Source organism: Gymnodraco acuticeps, unplaced genomic scaffold (assembly GCF_902827175.1).
Source record: "Gymnodraco acuticeps unplaced genomic scaffold, fGymAcu1.1, whole genome shotgun sequence".
In the NCBI taxonomy this organism is placed as follows: Eukaryota; Metazoa; Chordata; class Actinopteri; order Perciformes; family Bathydraconidae; genus Gymnodraco; species Gymnodraco acuticeps.
In genome coordinates, this window is record NW_022992264.1 from 324,651 (window position 1) to 341,336 (window position 16,686).

General features: G+C 40.5%; 1 protein-coding gene across 1 annotated transcript in view; it reads left to right on the plus strand.

Moving 5' to 3' along the window:
- The window catches only part of ajap1 (adherens junctions associated protein 1), a 63,665-nt gene that overhangs the window by 21,712 nt on the left and 25,267 nt on the right, over positions 1-16,686 (plus strand). The window lies entirely within an intron of this gene.

The following is a 16,686-nucleotide window of genomic DNA, read 5'->3' on the forward strand; positions in this document are numbered from 1 at the left end:
TATGACTTTGCTTACTTTAGCATACAAACTGTAAAGGTTAGCCAACTGTTCATCTCACTGCTGACTTCATAAATACATATGATGTGAGTCATGCAGCAGAGTTAAAGATACAGTTGTGATGAAACTGAACCACGAGTGAACTGTATAAGGCTCGGGTCATCATGGGATTTTCATAGCTGCTTGACAGCCTGTGGCTGCCACAGAGGTACATTTAATATGTCTTTAACATCTCTATTTGAGACCCTCGAGCTTATGCTAAATTGAAGCAGAGGGAAGGAAATGTAATTACTTCATCCTGTGAGTGTCTTAGTCATTGTGCTGCTGAGAACCCTTGAACGTGCTATGGCTGACTCCATGAAAGAGTACAAAAACAATGGCCTCGGAATCCAGCGATCGCAAAACATCCACAGTAGAGCACTTCACATGTCAACAACGTGACATGTGGGACAACATCCTCTATATGCAAGCAACCTGGAGCTTCAAGGCGTGGCAATCTGTGTGTGAATGGCCTTTTTATTAACCGCTCCCACCCTTTGCTCAAGCATTTGATTCAGGATTAGGCTGTGAATCTTTTGACACAGACTTCAAAGGCGGCTCTTCATTCATTTTGGTCTTTTGATGGCATTGTGTTGGCTATACAAGGTTTTCCAGTTTCAATGGCAGGTAAATTGTATTAAGAACCGTGAGCAATGGATTACACTAATGTTTTCCCTGTTTTCACAGCAGTGTAGCATGGGTTTTAAAGAGACAGGAGTGACAGGAGATCCTAATGCCCTAGTCACACGGAGACGAAACGGGTCGTATCCGCTACAGTTCTCCCCAGGGGTTTTCAAAGTGTGGGAAGGTGAGCCTCCCCTCAGAGAACATAAGAACACCCGCGCCCCCCCCTCACAATTATTATTGCTATTATTATTATTAATAGGGATGCTCCGATCGATCGGTCACCGATCGAGATCGGCCGATACTCACTTTCTACCGATTGATCGGTGCTCTCTAAACATGCCGATCGCGAGAGCCGATCGCATGACGTAAAATACATGACACTTTTCTCTGTGTGCGGCAAAACAAGCTCGCCAAAATGGCTTCACTGGTCTGGCATTATTTTAAGGTGTCCGAAAAAGACAGTAAAATAGCGGTATGCAACGTGTGTGTGAAGCAGAAATCCTGCAGCTCCCCCCGCCGGACCGGTAAGTGGAGCGAAACACACGAGTTAGACCTAACACACTTAGCTATTTTATCTACCTCTGGAACAAGCTAAACTAGTTATAAATATATTTATTCTTCACTGTCGGGTCACTCATTACTGGATCAGTGAGCTGCATGAAATACTGACAGGCTGTCAGGAGGGGGGGAGAGAGAGAGGGAGAGAGGAAAAGAGAGCGCTTCCGCTCATTTCTCCCGTGTTATTATCCAAAGTGAATGTAAACTTGAATAATGTACATCATTTGAATGTAATAATTAAGTTGATTGTTGTTTGTGGAAGCTCCAGTGAATGAGCATTAACTGAGTTTTAAACATCACTTTAAATGGAAGATTTAAAGTTTAAATCTTCCATTTAGGCCCCGCCCACTCGATCAGATCGGCGATCGGTATCGGCCGATACTGATTCCGGTGATCGGCGATCGGTGATTGGCCCCGAAATTGGCGATCGGAGCATCCCTAATTATTATTATTGTTGTTTTTGCTATAATGCAGGGGTATTGTTATCCAATTAAATGCCCTTACCTACTGGCCTAGTTAAATCAAAGTGGTTACTTTTCTTTGGCTTGTCAGTGTTTTACACACCGTCTTATTTGACTTGCTCAGGACTTAAAACAGTTTTTTGGGGGCAGACCCCCACCAAGAAAAAAATATATTTACACATGTAAGGTCATCATCTTAACAATTTTTCGAGTCATCCGTGAGCAGAGCATCAAGTTGGCATGCCTATAACAGCTGAATGTGGCGATTATCATGTTGTTCAGAAAAACGCCTCACAAACTTATTAAGATCTAAAGCTTTAGTGCGTTTTGATTCAATGCTGAGTACAGCCAAACTTGACAGTCTCTTCTCTGTCACTGTAGACCGCAAATACCTCATTCCTTCCGTCTACTTGGGTCCAAATCATAGACTGTATATATAAACTAGGGAGCACGATTTTGGGAAAAAAAATTGAATTGCGATTTTTCTGTCAAATATTGCGATTGCGATTCGATTTGCGATATTTGTTTTTAAGCGACCCAACGGAAGTTTATTGTAAAATGCGGCCATATCTCCGGCTAGGAAGGTTGCATCAATATGCTCCCGTCTCTTGCACCCCCGCAGCCAGAGCTACGAGTGAAATAACTACATTTACAAGAAACTTCCGTTGGGTTGCTTTAAAGTCAAGCTTCAGTTTAAGATTCACCCTGTAATAGATGTAAAACATGTGATGGAGTATTACTAACCCGACTCAGATGGTTTGTTTCACCAAACCATCTAGGAAAGCTCCATTGGAAGCCATTTGGAAAGGGCAGGCACTTTCAAAAATACTTGGCAGGTGATTGGATCAATCTGTCATATTTGTATTTATTTATAGAAGGACCATGCATACAAAAACATTAATCTCAGCAAAGAGAAGAGAGGCAATATGCCAGATTATAGCTAATAGCTAATTTCCATCTGTGGTCCTCAGGCAGGTTCATAACAATCAATAAACAAATAATAACATTGCATGATCTCTATCAGTCAAACAATTTAAAAACCTGATTTAAGTACAGCTCAATAAATTAATACATAGTACACTTGAAATACACTTACATGATCTCGGTCACTCAAATAATTATAAAGTCTGATTTAAATACAGGTTACAAACATAATACTTAGTACACTTCAAATACACTTAAAGATGGGGTAGGTAAGTTTGAGAAACCAGCTCGAGATACACTTTTTGTTATATTCCATGGAATGCTCTTGACATCCCGATAGCAATGAATATCTTAAGTGCTTTGACAAAAAATCCATGAAAAAATGTCATCTGTGGAAGGAGTACTGTAAAAAGCACGACCAATCATTTTAGCCGGCCCGGCTAAAATAACTGGATGGCCTACCTGCCTGTCAGCCTTCCATCTGTGCACAAATGTATCTCGTGCCCTCATTGGTCATGTCGTGTGTGTTGGAGGAGGGGCTCTGTAAGGAAGTGGCAGATTTTTTCCGGTTGTGTATTTTCAAATTCTAGCCCACTCGAGCCGGATTCTCAAACTTACCTACCCCACCTTTAAATAAAATATCTAAGATATAGTATGACAATACAGTTCAAATAAAAAAAAACTCAGATTACAGTGTAATTAATGTTGGCATGACTGGTTGCTTAATATGGTTTGCACCATAAGAAAACGAGTTAAAATCAGTAGGGATGCTCCGATCGATCGGTCACCGATCGATATCGGCCGATACTCACTCTCTACTGATCGATCAGTGCTCTCTAAACATGCCGATCGCATGACGTAAAATACATGACACTTTTCTCTGTGTGCGGCAAAACAAGCTCGCCAAAATGGCTTCACCGGTCTAGCATTATTTTAAGGTGTCCGAAAAAGACAGTAAAATAGCGGTATGCAACGTGTGTGTGAACAGAAATCATGCAGCTCCGCCCGCCGGACCGGTAAGCGGAGCGAAACACACAAGAGTTAGACCTAACACACTTAGCTATTTTATCTACCTCTGGAACAAGCTAAACTAGTTATTATAAATATATTTATTCTTCACTGTCGGGTCACTCATTACTAGATCAGTGAGCTGCATGACAGGCTGTCAGGAGAGAGGGAGAGAGAGAGGGAGAGAGGAAAAGAGAGCGATTCCGCTCATTTCTCCCGTGTTATTATCCAAAGTGAATGTAAACTTGAATAATGTACATCATTTGAATGTAATAATTAAGTTGATTGTTGTTTGTGGAAGCTCCAGTGAATGAGCCCCATTAACTGAGTTTTAAACATCACTTTAAATGGAAGATTTAAAGTGATGTTTAAATCTTCCATTTAGGCCCCGCCCACTCGATCGGAATCGGCCGATACTGATTCCGGCGATCGGGCCCGAAATTGGCGATCGGAGCATCCCTAAAAATCAGTACAGGTTTTAAGTTCAACTGGAAGAGTATTCCAGTGCTTGATGGCCGTAAACGAAAATGCTGATCGTCCAAAGGCAGTGCGCCTCAGAGGGATGGCGTTTCTGGAGTTTCTGCAACTCTGCTCACGGCGAATCTGAAAAAAGCCCCTCAACGGTGGTGTTGTAGAATTGTGAATGATTATGAATACCAATCAAACTTGGGAAAGTAGAACAAGACTATCAAAACTGAAAAGTTTGTATTTGGACAGTATATTGCAATGATGGTGTTTTAATGACTTTCTATCCATAACTTTTAAGGCTTGCTTATAAAGAACCTCAAGTGGTCTCATAGCAGTCTTAGTTGCTTGGGACCAGCAGGTTATACAGCAGTGAAAATGTCATCATGTCATGCAAAAAGGTTTTCGATGCTTCTCTGGTTAATGAGTTCCTAATATGTTTAAATTTGAAAATGTTATATTTCAGCTTTCTAGTCATGCTTCTAATATGGCTTTCAAAAGTCAAATTGGCATCCAAGATAACTCCCAATCATGATCACCACTTCTGATTGGTTAACAATGGCTGGTACATGTGGAGCATAGCACTTCTGATTGGTGTGGATGACTGACACACAAGAAGAAAAATAAAAAAAATAAAAATAAATGTTACACAAATTCGCAGGCTTTGCGATTTGATTATCGCATCATTTTAGATCGCGATTTCGATTTAAAATCAATTAATCGTTCAGCCCTAATATAATGGTCCGAATGCGCCGTCCTGTTCAAATGAAATCGTCGCCAATCACATGTCCTCGCTCGTACCAGGGCCGGGGAAGGGGTTACAAGGCTCGCGTCTTGTGCTGCATTCACTTGCACTCGGAACTTATGGTTTTCTCTCATAAATGCCAGATGAGCCACAACTTTTATTTCAAAACAAAGCTGCAAACTGGGGTGGCAGCTGGGGTGGCAAGGCTAGCAGTTGCCACCCCATGCCACCCCGGTAGATCCGCCCCTGCTTGACCGGTACTTGCTTTTGATCAAAGTCAATGCGGAAAACCCGCACTCACACAGGTAGGCGGAGGTGAAGGGAATGAGCACTTTTACAGCCTTTTTGGCGAGGTGGGGGAACTCGGTCTCCACAGACAGCCAAAAGTGTGCAAGTGACGTTTTCTGCAAGACGCTGTCTCCTCTATCACTTTAGGTAACTTCACAAAAAATTGATCCATGTCGCCGCTCGCATAAAGTTAGCTGAAGTTAACTAGCTAGATTTCACTGTTTCTCGTAATTTTTTTCTCACGCTGCGCCTCTCCTGAAACTCTCTGGTGCCCCCCAGGGGAGGCGCGCCTCACACTTTAAAAACCGCTGATACAGACGGTTTGGCCACACAAGGCCGATAGGGAAACGCAGATAACGATAACGGGTCCCAAGGTGGGTAGATCTGCGGACGCAACGCTCTGTGGGGCCAAACGGCTCCGTGATTACGCCCTATACGATCATTTCCTGATAACGAAAATACTGACGGGCTGTCAGGAGAGGGGGAGGAAAAGAGAGACTCCGTATATTATTCTTATATTATTATATAGAGTCGTTATTCATTTGTTTTAAAGCTCAATAAATAACAAAGAACACATTTGACTGGCACTTTTATAATTTTGTCAGGAAGATTTAAACTTTAACGGACATGTTGACCGGCGGAAGAAAATTCTAACGGAAACTCTGCCGCACGGTTCCCTCGTCCCTTGGAAGAGGCAGAGAGGTGGGTGTTTTTCATCTGCTGGTGGACTACCGGAGAGATTTACAGCAGGAGCACACGCTTGCCTCGGGGAGGGAGAACAAGAGCCAGAGCCCTGGCCCCTGCCTCTCCCTTCCTCTGCTGCTAAATCCACCGCGGAGAATAAACAGAAGAGCAACCATGGCAACCATGCTCGTGAAGTCTTCTTCGCTGCTTTTGGTCTATTTTGTGGCGGAAGTACAGCGCCATTTACAGGCCCGGCATATGTACTACAGCGTCTCCAGTGAGTCGAGCGGTCTCGTGTGGACGGACAAGTTTCTGGTGCCGATTGCGTGTGGACGGAATACTTTTTTGATATCGAATTCGGTTCGTTTTCGCTACCGTCGCCGTGTGGCTAGGGTCTAAATAAGTACACTTTCGGTTCCTGAATTAGTGAGACAGACGCTGTGTGCTTTAACTCTGCTTGAAAAAATGTTCTAAATCCTGATTAAATGTTGTACATGTGCACTTTTTGACCCTAGACATGCTTTAAACATAGTTGCAGAACATTATTCATTCATGACTAAGTCTAAAATGCAATTTAGCTGTATAAATCAGTGCTCGAATCATGCCAATAATATTTAATAAAATGCGTAACCCTAATTATGTGCTACGGACTGCGGTTCTGAAGCTGGAAGATCATGTGTTTGATTTGAAGTGCCTGTCATGGCCTAATCCTAACCATGGAAGTAGATTTACTGAATATAGTACGGCTTAAACTGGCACAGCAGAGAGAGTGAAGTGAACCCTCCTCCAGCACTTTTTGTATTTTTCTGGTCTAAGAAGCATGATCCAAATACTTGTATATTGCACCGAAATATCACATCTCACACATACTGTTACATCACTCGCTTGCTGTTGAAATTCCACATTACTTGAGGTTCATGAAGGACAGACGAGGTCAGTATCTCACACACACACACACACACACACACACACACACACACACACACACACACACACACACACACACACACACACACACACACACACACACACACACACACACACACACACACACACACACACACACACACACACACACACACACACACACACACACACACACACACACACTCTCTGAGCTCTGGCTATAGTTGAGCATCATGTGCATCATTCATAGGTACAATAAAGAGCTGCACGATTATTCAAAATGTGATCGAAATCGCAATATGGACTAGTGCAATATTCCATTTGCAGAAGTACATTAATTGTATTTCTTAATAAACAAGTGTTCAGGTGCTGTTAGATACCCCGTGGTTCGAATTGTATTCTACAAACGTAACCAAAAATATTTGATATATACTGTACTTGCAAGGACTTGAAGTGGTTACCTGTTATAAATACCTAGGTATCTGGCTTGATGATTGTCTTACTTTTAAACTTCAGGTCATTAACCTGCTTAAAAAGCTGAGGGTTAGACTAGGTTTATTTTTTAGAAACAAGTCCTGTTTCTCGCTTGAGGCCAGGAAAAGGCTAGTCACTGTGACCTTTTTACCTGTGCTGGACTATGGTGATTTGTTGTATATGAATGCACCTGCCCATTGCCTGAACAAGTTAGATGCCGCCTATCACAGTGCACTGAGATTTGTCACAAATTATAAAGCACTTACACATCACTGTGCCAAGAGCAAGGACTGTCTTAGGTAAGACAGCTTTTATGTGCGCAGCTCCACTTGCTTGGAACAATCTTCAGCAATAATTGAAACTGAGCAATCTCATTCCTCTGCATGTTTTTAAAGCTAGGCTAAATGAAATGCTCGTTGATACTATGGGCACTTGTAAATGTCTATAACTATGTAAATCTATCCTGTAAATATAATATGTGATGTCCTTTATTGTTTTGTGTTTCATGTGGAACCTATATGCTGCAGGTCTCCCTTGAAAAAGAGATCTATGATCTCAAGGGACCAATCTGGTTAAATAAAGGTTTGAAATTAAATGAAAAAATAGTATCTTAAAATAATCACACCATGATCATTTTAATGTATTTTTCACTGACGTTAAGAATACTTATGCAACGTTATCAATCCCTCCTATATCACAATATCCTCCAAAATTATTGCGATTTGTCATTTATTCTACAAGGTATGCAGACCTACAAGAAACAATAAGAGATATCAAACATGGCATATACAAAGACCGATAATGTGTTTCAGGTCCTGGTTCAAATCATCTTTCCAGCGAGTCTTTCTGCTGACCTTCAAACCAGAGTCCTCCAGGCCAATGGACACGCTAATTAACGGTCATTTCCTTCCCTGTATGTCCACCTCTAGAATGGACAGGCACACTGAGAACCAGGACTTGAATGTTTCATGTTTGGGTCAATACATTCTGCCCAGATGATGCATATTTACTTTCCCTAGTCTTCAAATAAACATGTGCATAGGACGGCAATCTCCTCCACCACAGTACAAGTTTTTCAATGTATCAACTGAAGGCAAGGCAAGGCAAGTTTATTTATATAGCACCTTTCAACACAAGGCAATTCAAGTGCTTTACAAAAAATGAAAGACATTAAGAAAATGGCATTTAAAATCAGTCATTAAAAAGAAAAGCTAATAAAAGAAACATTAAAAGAAAAAATACATGGATAAAAGTTACAGTGCAGTCTAAGATATGAATAGTTCAATTAAAAGCAGCGACAAAAAGAAAAGTCTTCAGCCTGGATTTAAAAGTAGTCAGAGTTGTAGCGGACCTGCAGGTTTCTGGGAGTTTGTTCCAGATATTTGGAGCATAATAACTGAACGCTGCTTTATCATGTTTAGTTCTGACTCTGGGGACAGAAAGCTGACCAGTCCCTGAAGACCTGAGAGATCTGGATGGTTCATAATTTAGCAGGAGGTCAGAAATGTATTTTGGGCCTAAACCATTCAGTGCTTTATAGGGATGTAACGATATACCGAATATCGCGGTAAATAAACGTCCCAATACCGTCGTGAGACTGACAAAATCTACCGCGATAATATTTTTTTATAAATATTTTTTTTAAATATTTTTTTTGTTTTAAACCTTTATTTAACCAGGTGGTCCCATTGAGATCATCGATCTCTTTTTCAAGAGAGACCTGTCCAACATGGCAGCAAGTAGGTTACAACATAAACATAAAACAACAGAACACAAAAGGACATCGTATTTACAGGGCTACATTTACACACCTAGAGATATTGACAAGTACCAACAGTATATTTATATCTCGCCCTGTCAATAAGCCTCACCTTCTTGGCAAAAACTGTATTGTTTTTGAAGTGGTGGAGAGACAATGCACAGTTTAACCCACTGCTGTCACCCATGGCCAAAGCATATCTCTCCGTCCCACTGAGGTGGCGTTAGACTTTTTCGCTGTCCGTCATTTTGACAGACAGGATCCCTTATTACCCGTCGGGTCTGAACAGTTCACAAGAGAGCACGCTCGTGAACTGTCAACGGGGGGGGGGCAGTGTTATGCCGTGTGTGCATGCACCTCGCGGGAGCGCACACAGAGTAAAGCAAAACCTCCCAGACATGTGTTGATCTCTACGGCAAAGAGGAAAACTATATCATTTCCTTTTGGAGGGCATGCATAACACGGCACAACACCAGAGCCTCGCTGCGGGGAAACGTTGCCGCTGTTCCGAGTTTGTTCTAATCTGTCAAAATGACAGACTGCTTTCAGATTTTTCCGTCATTGATAAATAAAATATTCAGTTAACGCGACCACTGCTGTCCCAGCAACATCAGTACCAAGCGAGAGAGTTTTTTCCAGAGCAGGGGATATTGTAAACGCCCAAACATCCCAGCTTATAAATACCTGGAAATGTGGACATTCTCATATTCCTAAAAACCTGTCTGATGATGCTGAGTGAGTGACTAGTGAGTTTTAGTTGAGTTACTTGAAAAACTAAAGTGCAACTTGATTTATTTTATTGCAGGGTCTAATTATTAAATGTCCTTGTTTATTTGTGAGATGCAGTGGCACAAAGAAAATGCCTACTTTGTTTGGTAGTACTATTGGTACAAAAACACTGGTTTTCTTGTTCCAGTCTGTTACTGTCACTTTGTTTTTGACACTTTAAAATACTGCTATCCTACTAAAATGCTGTACAAATCAGATTTATTATGTAATATAGAAACATTTTTCTAGTAAAAAAAATTTGTATTGAAATTCTTTTAAAAAATATTTTTAATAATTCTTTATTATTCAATATCGCGATAAATACCGTACCGTGGACTTGTTATCGCGATATTATCGTACCGTGAGTTTTTGGTATCGTTACATCCCTAGTGCTTTATAAACCAGCAGCAGTATTTTGAAATATATTATTTGACACACAGGAAGCCAGTGTAAAGACTTCAGAACAGGAGTGATGTGATCTACTTTCTTAGTGTTAGTGAGGACTCGAGCAGCGGCGTTCTGAATTAGCTGCAGCTTTCTAATAGATTTTTTAGTGAGACCTGTGAAGACACCATTGCAGTAGTCGAGTCTACTGAAGATAAAAGCATGGACAAGTTTTTACAAATCCTGCTGTGACATTAGTCTTTTAATCCTAGATATGTTCTTTAGGTGATAGTAGGCTGATTTAGTAACTGTTTTAATGTGACTGTAGAAACTCAGGTCAGAGTCCATGACTACACCTAGATTTCTGGCTTTATCTGTTGTTTTGAACATTGCAGACTGAAGCTCAGCGCTAACTTTTAAATGTTCTGCCTTGGCTCCAAAAACCATTACCTCAGTTTTATCTTTGTTTAATTGGAGAAAGTTCTGACACATCCAGTCATTGATTTGTTCAATGCACTTACTCAGTGTTTGAATTGGAGCATAGTCTCCTGGTGAAATTGTTACGTACATTTCTGTGTCATCTGCATAGCTATGGTAACTTATTTTGTTGTTCTTCATTATCTGAGCCAGTGGTAGCATGTAGACGTTAAGAGAAGAGGCCCCAAGATGGAGCCTTGAGGTACCCCACATGTCATATTTGTCAACTCAGATGTGTATTTACTAGGGCTGTCAAGTTAACGCGTTAATAACACAAAAAAATTAACGCGATTAACGCATGTGTATTTTTTTTCCTCGGCTGCCCCGTAGTTTCAGAGCGCATCGAGTTTAAAATACCATCTACAAGCTGATGCTGACAGCCCCGCTCCTGCCACCCGCTTGTGGCAGACCACACTTCCATGCTCACCGGCAGGCACCGACTGGCTATTGGGAGGACCGGGAGGATGTGTGTATGTGTGGCCCGAGCGAGCGAGAGAGAGACCTTACGTGCATTGTTGTTGTTAGCATCTGGTGCTAGCTAGCTGCGCTAACGGATATGGAGCTGTTTAAATGAAAACAGAGGAGCGACATTTCGCCACAACTGCGGCGAGCACTTGACTTTATGCAGGAAGCCAGACAGTGGGACATTGTACGAAAAGTCAGCACACTCAGCACGGATAGTGCGCGCAACATGATTGCAGCGTCCAGGCAGCTCCCGTTCGAGCATATGCCTTGAGTTGCACATAGCTCCAACGATCCATCAACACACACACACACACACACACACACACACACACACACACACACACACACACACACACACACACACACACACACACACACACACACACACACACACACACACACACACACACACACACACACACACACACACACACACACACACACACACACACACACACCACACACACACACACACACACACACACACACACACACACACACACACACACACACACACCTTTGTATTGTATTATTGTATGAGAGAGGTTCCAGGTTGAATTGAGGCGAATATTTGTAATGTTCAGAGGTTGTTGTGTTTAATATTCATGAGAATATTTGTCATTGTTCAAATGATAATAAACATTAGCATAAATCATATTTGTCCACTCATATGTTGATAAGAGTATTAAAAACTTGAAAAATATTCCTCTAAGGTACATTTAGAACAGATACAAAATGTGCGATGAATTTGCGATGAATCGCGATTAACTATGGACAATCATGCGATTAATCGCGATTAAATATTTTAATCGACTGACAGCCCTAGTATTTACCTATAGAAACAAAGTTGTTTCTGTCCTTTAAGTAGGATTCAAACCAATTTAGAACTGTTTCCGAAAGTCCCACCCGGTTTTCTAGTCGGTCTAGTAATATGCTGTGGTCAACAGTGTCAAACGCAGCACTGAGATCTAATCATACTAACACTGAAGTTCTGCCACTGTCTGTGTTTAAGTGGATGTCATTGAAGACCTTTACAAGAGCAGTCTCAGTGCTGTGGTTTGGACGAAAGCCTGACTGGAACACATCAAAACAGTTATTTAAATGCAAGAAATTACTCAACTGTTGAAAAACAACTTTTTCAATGATTTTACCTAGAAATGGGAGGTTTGATATGGGCCTGTAATTGTTCATTACTGAAGCATCTAGATTATTCTTTTTTAAGAGCGGTTTAATGACTGCAGTTTTCAGGGCCTGTGGAAAAATACCTGAGTGAAGAGATGTGTTTACTATATGAAGTAGATCTGAGGCCATGCAAGGCAAAACATCTTTGAAAAATCCTGTTGGAATAATATCAAGACAGCAGGAGGAGGATTTCAGAAGTTGAATAATGTCCTCTAGGTTTTTATCATTAATCTGATGGAATTGTGTCATGGTGTTTGAATTGATGTTAAGTGGACACAGAGACAACACATTCGCTGTTCCTGATGCAGAGGCACTGACTGCTTGTCTGATTTTCTGAATTTTGTCAGTGAAGAAGGAGGCAAAATCATTGCGTGCCCTGGTGGATAGAAATTCAGAGGCTACTGACACTGGGGGGTTAGTTAGTCTGTCGACGGTAGCAAACAAGGCACGTGCATTGTTTTTGTTTTTGGTAATGATGTCAGATAAGAACGATTGTCGTGCGTTTTTCAATTCCAAATTATAAAGGCCAAGTCTCTCTTTATAGATTTCAAAGTGAACCTGGAGATTTGTTTTTCGCCACCTGCGTTCAGCTTTTCGACATTCTCTTTTTTCTGTTTTCACGGTCATGGCCTTTCTCCATGGAGATATTTTCTTGCCAGACACTTCCTTTACCTTAGTTGGAGCAATGGCATCTATAACATTTTTAATTTTTGAATTAAAATGATCGACTAGCTCATTTACTGAGATGTTAGCAGGGGCAAGTGTGGAAGAAAAATTCTGAGTAAACATTTCCCTAGTATTTTCAGTTAAATATCGCTTTGTGGTTACCTCTTTTTGAACAGTTTTGTGAACAGAAATAGAGCTCTCAAAGAACACACAGGAATGGTCAGAGAGTGCAACAACAGTCACCACAACCTTAGAGATATTCAGACCCTTTGAGATAATTAAGTCCAGAGTGTGCCCCTTATTGTGTGTGGGCTCCGTCACATGCTGAGTCAGTCCATAGCTATCAAGAACACAAAACACTTCTTTAGCCCCTCTGTCCTGGGGGTTGTCAACATGGATGTTAAAATCACCAACAATGACTAGACGGTCAAAGTCAATACACACTATAGACAGCAGTTCAGTAAAGTCATCAAAAAACCTTGCACAGTATTTGGGTGGTCTATAGATATTTAGGAACAGAGCTCGAGAGGAGCATTTCAGCTGAAGGGCCACATATTCAAAAGAAGCAAAGTTCCCATAAGATGTCTTCCTGCATTGAATGGAATCATTGAACAAAATAGCAACTCCACCCCCTTTCTTATGCATTATTTTCTGACTCATAAAACTAAAGTTGGGAGGTGTTGATTCGATAAGAACAGCTGCACTGTTATTTTGTTCAGTCCAAAACTGTGTGTTTTGTGATGAAAATCCATCTGCCAGTGTGCCCCGTGGCGACTCAAAGTACAATCCCAATGCTTTGTGATAATAGAAATGTTAGGCGGGGACCGTGCAGGCTCAGAATCGGGAGGTGTCACAATCTTCACTAAAGGGATTTCCTGTCATATTGCTGAGGCTTAACTATATTCTGAAGTTAGTAATGACGGCATGATGGAGCATGTGCTTATAAAATAGGACACCAGACACACATTCCCACCAGAAAGCAATCTGGTATGCTCACGCTGTGAATACTGCACTTTATCTGCCATCTGTGCAGTGTACTTCCAAATGATATGTTTCATTGTGTGGGATGTCAAAGAATATTAAAGTGTTGCTCATAAGTTATGAAACTTCAGGTCTTGGAAAATATTATTTTTAGTTCATTTTATTTGTTGCATGTGCTGGAACTAAATTAATTAAGTCATGATGACTTTCATCTAAAAATACTAATACAAAATCAAAAACGTTGCAGATAATGATACAAATGTTGGGCATTCATTTTGAATTCATGATGTGGCAGAATAATCTCAACAAAACTGTTCTTGACGATAAATTGCATAACACTTTAATAACACAGTCATCACGTAATATAGTGATTGTTTTTTACATTAATCATTTAGTTCCACAGCAAGCAGGCTGAGCCGTGTTGGTGAACAGAATCCCTAAAGACAATATGGTGAAGTGCAGTAATTACTGATTCCATTTTAATTGTTGTCTTCACCTAGGTAATATAAGTAATAGCTGATGAAAACCTGAAAACATTTAAAGGACAGATACACATTCTGGTTTATTGAGAATAATTGTTTAATCAAACAGTGTCTATGCTGATTAATTTACACATAATTAAACACGAAGCAAGTGTTTGACAATTAATATGGGCACTAGTAGAAAAGGGTTTTATGTTGTTTTTCACACCAGCTAGAAAGCAGATTTAGTAGCATTATCATGCTCTGTGCTGGCCTGGAGTTTAAACTTTTTTCACACATTATATTCATTTAGTGGTAGATATTTAAAACAGGTCTTGATTGATTAAGATACAAAAGAGAACTTTGGTGCAGGTTTAAAAATCTTCAAAAATGTACATGTTGTATCAGTGCTTAATGGATTACATGAATATTTACCTCTTTATAATGATTTTTAGTATCAAAACTCTTCTCTGATGCGTTCAAGCAAGACTGTTTTCAAATATTCTGACAGGTTTGAATCATTTTGGTTGTTATTGCACACAAAACCCGTACACAGCCTGCTGTCATTGTCAGTAATCTGTTGTCTTCATTCAGAACGTTTGGTACTTGGTGCTTAACAAACCTGGCTATTAAAGTGATACATCTCTTCCTTTCATTTAGCTCCAGATCATATTATTTATGACAAGTCACACCGCTTTCCCTATCAGATATGGCGTTAATGTGCCCTCGAGAGTTAAACTGAAGTCAGCCTGAGTGTGTTGATTGGGGAAGTGCCAGGATCCCTGTCGGAGGTCATAGCCAAAACACTCACACCACAAGTTATTACCCATATTTTTACCTGTCAATAATACACTGACCTTGTCACTGCTGTTTAACGGCCACATCATTCACCGTTTATGGCTCAATTCAAATGCCAATCAAAGTTATTTATCAGTTAGTGCATTGCTGGTCCCTCAGAAGTCAATGAGAGGTGAAATGAATAATCAAAACATGGTTCAAAATCTCCTCCTAAACTCCTTATACTTAGTGTAAGTTTCTCCACAAATGTTGAACATTACTTGAAAGGTCCTATTGTTCTATTACAAGTATGCTGATTTAGGACCAAATGTATGTCAATGAAGGATGAGAGCACATTTCAACATGTGATCCCTCGTCATTAATGTCCAGCGTTTTGAAACCACTAACTACAACATCTCGATTATAAAAGCACAAATAGTTTGTTCTGATAAAAAAGTCAGTAGTAGGGCTGAACATTCAATTAGTTTGAAAGTAATTCAAATACATCCCACAAATCCTAATCCTAAAGTAATTTGAATCTGCCATATACATTTAGTGTTAAACATAACTGTCAGATGCTTGTATTTTGCAAGGAAAAGAAAACAACCAAGCCCAGTTTACTGACAAGAGAACAGGGCATACAATGTGTTGGACAGATTGAATTTCTGATTAATATTGACATCCTACAGCATTTTAAATCCATTGTTGAGCAGTTATAATCCATCAAATCACTTGGAAATATCTACTATATTGTTTCCATTTGCTGAACTATTTTGATTTCAAAATGTCTTGTAGATTGGCATGTGAGAAGAACCACTTATGATGAATACATTGAAACCTTCCCAAAGGAAGTCTAGTTCACAAGTGTCACTAAAGTATAATTGGACAAAAGTGAGAGAAAAAACAAAAGCTCTGTAGAAAAGAAAAACTTTATGAGATGTCAACGACAACATCTCCCCGTCGCCTCTGACCATCGATGAACCCATTCACACTTTTCCATCTATCATCACCTCGGTGTTGCTTCCAAAATGAGTCATCCGTGTGGGCTTAAATTGGCCAAGGACAGCCGAGATGAAAGATATCCCATAATGAGGTTTCTCCCTTAGGAATCAATGTGTAGCTTTGTCCTGGGAGGCACTGAAGGTTGTCTGTAAAAATCAGTCTACTGCAGGGTCCTGGCCTGAACAGCCGGCCTATCTATCACCTTGCCATCTTGTTGATGGGCGAAAGGGAGGTTTATACAGTCACAAAGGACATTGTTGTTCATACTTTTGAATACATTAAAGCGGTAGGTGACGCTTTGTGCGACAGACATGTCACGCTGTGTCTTCTACGGGCATTGCGTGTTACCTCCCCGATCATTGCACTGCATAATCAAATTGCCCTTTGGGAATCAGATGACTTTGTGTCTGAGGGAGATAATGCCGAATATGATGAGCTAAACCAGGCTTGACCTTGTGTGTCGGTGTAATCATCCCTGGATTGATATGAATCTGCAACATCAAGGATAAGTCCTCACTGCGTTTGACAGCTGAGAGCAAAGAGTGCAAATCTATAATCTTTCACATGTTTTACAACATTTCCTTTCTG